The sequence below is a fragment of the Monodon monoceros genome, unplaced genomic scaffold, assembly GCF_005190385.1.
Source record: "Monodon monoceros isolate NGI ecotype Baffin Bay Population unplaced genomic scaffold, NGI_Narwhal_1 Super_Scaffold_16, whole genome shotgun sequence".
NCBI classification, from domain to species: Eukaryota; Metazoa; Chordata; class Mammalia; order Artiodactyla; family Monodontidae; genus Monodon; species Monodon monoceros.
The window spans coordinates 103,314,501-103,322,430 of NW_021703772.1; positions in this window are offsets into that span (position 1 = coordinate 103,314,501).

Genomic DNA, 7,930 nt, shown 5'->3' on the forward strand with positions numbered 1-7,930 from the left:
GGTGAATTAGGTGAAGGGGACTAAGAGGTACAAACTCCCAGTTATAAAATAAATAAGTCACAGGGATGTACTGTATAGCAGTGGTCGGTTTCATGGAAACAAGGGACCGGTTTCACGGACGACAATTTTTCCACAGACTGGGCTGGGATTGGTGAGGTTGGTTTGGGGATGATTCAAGTACATTACATTTACTGTGCGCTTTATTTCTATTATTATTACATCATAATATATAATGAAATAATTATACAACTCCCCATAATGCAGAATCAGTGGCACCCCTGAGCTTGTTTTCCTGCAACTAGATGATCCCATCTGGGGGGGATGGGAAACAGTGACACCCGAAATGTTTTGCTTATGTCCAGCCTACTCTGTAATCTTGTTTCGGTTGCTGTCACTGCAGAGAGCCCTGCTTCACAAAGGTAGGATGTTGGAAATGGAAGCAGGCTTTTCAGTGCTTTTGTGGCAACCTCAGGATATTCTGCCTTGACTTTAATCCAGAATGTATGGAGATTTGAAGTTGTCTCAGATATACTTTTAAGGTCACCGTCATTTGTGATCTCAAGCAGTAGATCCTCTTTTAGCATGGAGAAAGTCGATTCACCTGGCTTATCCACAAATGGGTCATGGATCCATTCCTTCCCAGTTTGGGGGTCTTTTGTGGTTGGGAAGTAATGCTCAAACTCTTTTGAAAGTTGAGATAGGTGATCATGCACCAGCTGGGAGAGGAAGGCCCTGGCTCAGCCTCTTTCAGAATCTCTGTTAGTGTTTGAAACATGTCAAAACGCCCAGTGTTCACTCGTCGTCCCCATAATTTCAGTTTGGCTTTGAATGCAGCCACTTTATCTGCTGACTTGAACACGGTTGGCATTCTCCCCTGAAGTGATAGATTGATGTCGTTGAGCAGGTTGAATATGTCACACAAGTAAGCAAGTTTTGCAACCCATTCTGTGTCACTGAAATGTGCTGCCAGTGGTGACTGTTTTTCTAATAGAAATCTCTGAAGCAGCTCTTGTAACTCAGAAACTCTGGCCAGTGATCTGCCTTTAGAAAGCCATCTCACTTCTGTGTATCAGGGAAGACGTGTGTGCTCTGCGTCCATCTCCTCACAGAGCTGTGCAAACAGATGTGAGTTAAGGGAATGTACTTTAATGTGGTTGATACTTTTAATTACATCCTACAAAACGTTAAGTTCAGGTGACATTTTTTGGCTAGCCAGCACTTCTCTATGGATGACACAGTGCATAGACTCACATTCAGAAGCGTCCTCTTTGACCAAGTAGTGAAACCAGAAAGCCATCCAGTCATGGCAGCTGCTCCATCCGTGCATATACCAATGCAAAATGACCAATTCAGTCTTCCTGATATGTAATCATTCAAAGACTTGAATAGTCCTGCAGCTGTGGTGTTGGTTGGCAACAAAAGTGCACATAACATAGCTTCATGAACATCCTCCTGAAAAGTATATCACACAAAAACAAGCATTGTTGCCTTGTTGTCAACATCGGTAGACTCTCAACCTGGATTGCATACCATGGTGACTCATTAATCCTCTCTAACAATTGAACCTCAATATCCTCTGCTATTTCATCAATTTTTCTAGTTATGATGCTAGCCAAAAGAGGAACACGTACCACCTTTTGAACTGCAGCCTCTCCTAAAAGTTCACAACAAACGTCCTTAGCAGCAGGCATGATCAACTTTTCACCAATAGCCAAGGGCTTCTTAGCTTTAGCAATGTGGTTAGCCACTAAAAATTATGCTCACCACGCAGACACATTTGATGAAGTGGTGGCCTTCAATAATTGCTTTTGTTTTTTTGTGTTCATGTTTCTTTCTTTTGAAAAACTCCAAAGCCTTGTCTTTTAATACAGGGTGCTTGGTCTCCATGTGGCAAAGCAGTTTTGAAGGTGTCATGGCTTCGTTGGATAGCCGGTCACCACATATTATACAAAGTGGGCTTGGAGAATGTGAAGCACCTGTTGCAATGAACCTTTAATTTAAGTAGGACTCTTGGTATTTTCTTTTAAATGCAGCTTTCTTTTTGTTGGCAGTCTTAGAGTCTTCTGCTGTCTCATCATTAGGTCTTTCCCCCTTTTCAAAGAAACTCTCCAGTGACATTAGTTTTTTACTCATTTTGGCTAGGGTTAGCTTGTGGGCTTACCAAAACTGTGGCTGAGACAAGTGCATAGTGCAGGAAAGAGGAGCAGAGGGAAGTGGTAAATAAAATAATGGGCAGGCCACGAGTGGACTAAAGTAACTGTTGGATTCTGACTTAAAGCCTGCCACCAGATGCAGCTTAATTGTCACTTGCCACTCACTGATAGGGTTTTGATATGAGTCTGCAAGCAAATGACTTATTATGACCTCTGTGCAGTCAAACCTCTCTGCTAATGATCATCTGTATTTGCAGCCGCTCCCCAGCACTAGCATCACTGCCTCAGCTCCACCTCAGATCACCAGGCATCAGATTCTCATAAGGAGTGTGCAACATAGATCCCTCACATGCGCAGTTCACAGTAGGGTTCGTGCTCTTCTGAGAATCTAATGCCGCCTCTGATCTGACAGGAGGTGGAGCTCAGGTGGTAATGTGAGAGATGGGGAGCAGCTATAAATACAGATGAAGATTCACTCACTCACCCACCTCTTACCTCCTGCTGTGCAGCCCGGTTCTTGGGGGTTGGGGACCCCTGCTGTACAGCACAGGTGATATAGTTGATAATATTGTAATAACTTTGTATGGTGACAGATGGTAAGTAGATTACTGTGGTGATCATTTCCTAATATGTAAAAGTATCAAACCACTATGTTGTACACCTGAAACTAATATAATATTGTATCTCAATTGAAAATTGAGAAGTTTAAAATTAAAAAGAGGAAGAGAGAGAGGGATAGACCATCATCAGCTTGGCTGGAATGAGGAAGAGATTAGAAGTAGAGTGGCTCTGACATCTGAATCTGGCTGACTGGGTAGATGATGTGCAGTTAGTGAAAATTAATAATGCAGGATAAGGACTAGGTTGTGAGAAGAAATAGGATATTCATATAGCCCTCAAATTTAATTATTTAGGGATTTGAGACCATGCACAATCAAATGACTTATCCAAAGACACACTTTCCTCTAGTGAGGCAAGAATATAACCTGCTTTTCCCCAGTCCACAGTATTTTCTGCTTGACACCTTTTATCTCTTTAGTATTTATTCTGATTAGCAAGTGTTTACAATTCCTCCTTCTATCTAACTTGAATTTTTTTAAAAGTAAAACAAAGCTATGTTTTTACTTTATCTTATTCTTCCCTTAACATAGAGATGGATCCTTTACCTAGTGAAAATGTATAATTGACACTTTATATTATTTTCCTTGGGCTAAACAGTCTTATCCATTTTTATCTTTTCCTGTGCATAATATCTAGTTGAAACTAGTTTGAATTAACAACACCTTTGCCATTAGTAAGGGCCATTATAGCACTTCGAAGTTTCATTTCAAAAATAATATGTTTACAAATTGATTCACTTTGAGTGAATCAATGAGTTATTACTGATGAGTAATTACTTATGAGTTACTACTGATGAGTCTGAGGATATCATGCCGATTAACAGTACCTTATGTGATTGGCACTGCTAGGTAGTAAGCAAGTGCAGCCTGGAAGTAGACACAGGAACTCTGTCTTCTCAAGGCTGCTCCTTCCCTCCCACACCCTATCTCAGAACCATGTCTATTAGACTAGAGGTTCAAATTTATTTTAGGGTTCAGGACAAATGGATGGGGGTTCCCCTTAAACTGTGAACTTCTGTGGAATGCACATTATTTTTCAATCATTTTCACACAATCACATTTAGAGTCCACAACTATAAAATTATAATATTGTTCACATATTGATAACAGTGAGGAAACTGAGTCTAGGAAAATCACAGCAATTCATCAGAGGTGACACCATGAGTAGTGACAGACAAAAATGAACCCATGTAGGTCGACTCTAGTCCAGGGCTTCCCCCCACCTTCCATACATCATTAAATACTGATTCCAGAGTCATTTCACTTTGAGTTAATTTAATCAATCATCTGCATCTCCTTTTAAATCTTTCCAAAGTCTCCACAAAGGTTCATATCAAGTTATGAATGTAGTGACAAAATTGGAGACCCATGTCTATTTTGCTTCCGCTTTTCCATGCAAGAATTTGTGTGTGGGTATATGTGAGTGTGTAACTGTGTGAATGCTTATGTGTGTATAAGCAAATGAAGTGTGTATGGAACATGTGTGTGGAGGCATATGGGAGTGTGTGTGGCACATCTGAGTGTGTGTTTGTGTGGACATAAGTGAGTGTGTATGTGAGTGTGTGAGTGTGTGGGGAGCATGGATGAGTGTGTGTGCACATATGTGGATGTGCCAATGGGGGACATATGTAAGTATGTATGTGGCAGATGTGAGTGTGTGAATGTGTGTATGTGTGTGTGTAAATGTGTGATGTGTTTTGGCAAAGAATGGGCATATGTGTTGTTCTCCATGGATTTCTGTCCAATCTTCAGATTGTGAGAACAACAAAGTGGTCCTAGTTTGTGCATCAGGCATTGCACTGACCTGGGGTCCCCAACATAAGTTTGCACCCATTTTCTTACTAGCTGATTGAGTTAAATGCTCAAAGGACACTCACTAGGATCAGCCACTACCCATTTTCTCCAGACACCTCCCTTCCCTTGGACTCAATACACTGGCATTGCCAAAAATTGCTGGGAACATCCTGTGCTGGCCACACATTTCTGCTGTGTCTTTGACTGCCTTGGTATTTTCCCCTTTCCTTCTTTTCACTTAATAATTCTTATTCCTCTAATAATTCCTATCCCTCCTTGTTTTCCTTTTGGGATTAACTCTTACTTCACAAGTAGTCATGGTGGGCTGCAAATCAACGTGATCTATCTTTGTCTAGGCAAGAACTGAGAATTTTTGAGTGGAGGAGTATAAAGAAAGGAAAACCACTGGAGCTCATTCACCACAGCAGTGGTTTCCTGATGAGACAGCCGAGCTCCCCAGGGTGTTCCATGCCTGCCACCCTCGCCTTCCCAACTGTTCGATATAAACCAGAGAGACTTAGTGCTCACCAAGTGTTCCACATGCTCCTTCACATTTTCCATACTTCATTGCAGTTATTTCAGGGCTATGTGCCTTGTTTTGGCCAATGGACTGTGAGAAGAAGTGACGTTTTTAGCTTCTGGGCCAAGCATTTAAGAACCAATGTGCCTCCTATATCCTTCAATGTAATATTACTGAGTCATAAACAAAGAAGAATGAAATGATGCCATTTACAGCAGCATGGATGGACCTAGAGATTATCATAGTAAGTGAAGTAAGCCAGGTAGAGAAAGATAAATATGATATCACTTATGTGTGGAATCTAAAAAAATGACACAAATGAATTTATTTACAAAACAGAAACCCACTCACAGACACAGAAAACAAACTTATGGTTACCAAAGGGGAAATGAGGGGAGGAGGGATAAATTAGGAGTTTGGGATTAACAGATACACACTACTATTTATAAAATAGATAAATAACAAGGAACTATTGTATAACACAGAGAACTATATTCAATATCTTGTAATAATCTATAAAGGAAAAGAATCTGAAAAAGAATATATATATATATATATATATATATATAAAACTGAATCACTTTGCTCTACACCTGAAACTAACACAACATTGTAAATCAACTGTACTTTAATTTAAAAAAAAGTCTAAATCCCTGGGTCACTGTTTGGCAGATATCCCACCTGCATCAGACTAGGACATAAGCAATAGTCAAATCTTCCTTGGGTTCAGCCACTGTGATTTAGGGGTAGTTGTTCTTGCAGTATCTAGAGCTGATTACTCCAATCAATATAACTCTCTATTTCTTAGTTAAATTATTTTCTGCTTTAGTTACCACAGTCAATTTCTTTTGCTAGTACCAAAATAACCTAGATTGATAATATACCATCCATTGTACACCAAAATTAAATCACACCTATGATTATTTGTTTATGACTCTGTTTCCTTCACTAGGCTGTGAGCAATTTGAACCCAGGGACAATGTTTGTTCTATCTTTATTGCTGGTGATTGGACTAGTGCTTGGTATAGAAAGAGTCTCCTTTTAGGCTTGCTAAAAGAATAAATTCTTTTCACCTTAGTGTATTTAATTTGATTTTTATTTGGCTTGACAAAAATAGTGTTTTGATCCTTTGGAATAAAACACAACTGGGCTTACTTTCCAGTTCATACAGTGGTAGACTTTCATCAAGTTAATTAACTTTTCTGAGCTTCTAGTTCCTTATCTATAAAATGAGGACAAAAACATGACCAACCTTGCAGAGTTATCAGTAAGATAAAATAAGAAAATGTATACAAAATGCTTAGGGCAGTACCTGATACAGAGTGAGAACTAGGTAAACAGCAACTACTATTACTATCACTGTGGTATAAGAATTGTGAGCCTTTATTTTAATCCACTTTTGTTTTCCATAACCATTGATATCAACACAGCCTAGCTGACAAGAGAATCCAATGTACATTCTCCCCGACATTCTTGTCTGTATTTACTCATTATCTTCTCTTTTCCTAAGACAATGTCATTTCCCTCATCCTCTCCCATTTTCTTCTATATTGTTGGCACACTCTTCTTTACTGATGTAAAAGTAACTAGCAATTCCTTGGGAATGTTTTCACCATAAGTAAGAATTATTTTATTCCTCAAATAAAATCTGTTATAAATAGTTCAGAAGTGTAGATTTAGTAAATGAGAAAAAATCATCTTTTCAAGATTTCCTAACCTGTTGGCAACTCTCACTGTTGAGTGGGTCAGATTCAGCAGTGTGACCAGAAGTGATGACTCCAATTCAATAGGGCTCAGAAATGATGAAATGTTATGATTCCTTTTCAGCAGCTTGATGTTCAACATTGAGCTGTTTTAGCAAACATCCCTTTATTCTTGCAGCCTGTTGCCATGGAGCATGAAAAAATAAAACATTATAAAAAAAAATTGAGATTGGTGCAAGATGGCAGAATAAAAGGACGTGTGCTTACTCCCTCTTGCGAGAGCACCGGAATCACAACTAACTGCTGAACAATCATTGACAGGAAGACACTGGAACTCATCAAAAAAGATAACTCACATCCAAAGGCAAAGGAGAAGCCACAATGAGATGGTAGGAGGGGTGCAATCACAATAAAATCAAGTCCCATAATTGCTGGGTGGGTGACTCACAAACTGGAGAATGCTTATACCACAGAAGTCCACCCACTGGAGTGAAGGTTCTGAGCCAAAGGTCAGGCTTCCAAACCTGGGGGTCTGGCAACGGGGGGAGGAAATCCTAGAAAATCAGACTTTGAAGGCTAGTGGGACTTGACTGCAGGATTTGACAGGGCTGGAGGAAACAGAGACTCCACTGTTGGAGGGTACACACAAAGTAGTGTGCACATCGGGACCCAGGGGAAGGAGCAGTGACCCCCTAGGAGACAGAAACAAACGTACTTGCTAGTGTTGGAGGGTCTCCTGCAGAGACAGACAGTGGCTGTGGCTCACCATGAGGACAAGGACACTGGAAGCAAAAGCTCTGGGAAGTACTCCTTGGCATGAGCCCTCCCAGAGTCCACCATTAGCCCCAACAAAGAGCTGAGTAGGCTCCAGTGTTGGGTCACCTCAGGCCAACCAACCAACAAGGAGGGGACCCAGCTCCACCCATTAGCAGACAAGCAGATTAAAGTTTTACTGAGCTCTGCCCACCAGAGCAACACCCAGCTCTACCCACCAACAGTTCCTCCCATCAGGAAACTTGCACAAGCCTCTTAGATAGCCTCATCCACCAGAGGGCCGACAGCAGAAACAAGAAGAACTACAATCCTGCAGCCTGTGGAACAAAAACCACAATCACAGAAAGACAGACAAGATGAAAAGAC